The sequence below is a fragment of the Hypomesus nipponensis genome, chromosome 26, assembly GCF_054491055.1.
Source record: "Hypomesus nipponensis isolate SF chromosome 26, ASM5449105v1, whole genome shotgun sequence".
NCBI classification, from domain to species: domain Eukaryota; kingdom Metazoa; phylum Chordata; class Actinopteri; order Osmeriformes; family Osmeridae; genus Hypomesus; species Hypomesus nipponensis.
The window spans coordinates 8,631,862-8,632,078 of record NC_140386.1 but is presented as its reverse complement, the minus strand read 5'-3'; the positions used below and the strand labels follow the sequence as shown (position 1 = coordinate 8,632,078).

Below are 217 nucleotides of genomic sequence, written 5' to 3'. Positions count from 1 at the left end.
TTATATGTTGCTGTGAGTATTTGAAAGCCAAGTAAATGTTTGTGTGCAGGTGGGGGGTGGGGTTACAATTTACTATATGTTTTATAAATATAATTAACCTTGTGTAGATAAAAAAAGCATTACTAACTCAAACGACAGGATTCGGTATATGATAGAATGCCATTTAGGCATACTTGTATAAAATTGTAAAACAATGTCATCGTTCAATGTTTCAGAT

At 31.8% G+C, this 217-nt stretch overlaps 1 protein-coding gene across 1 annotated transcript in view; it reads right to left on the bottom strand.

The window, feature by feature from the left end:
• Positions 1-217, bottom strand: part of c26h1orf146 (chromosome 26 C1orf146 homolog) — a 38,402-nt gene that overhangs the window by 14,526 nt on the left and 23,659 nt on the right. The gene's annotated exons all lie outside the window — the stretch shown is intronic.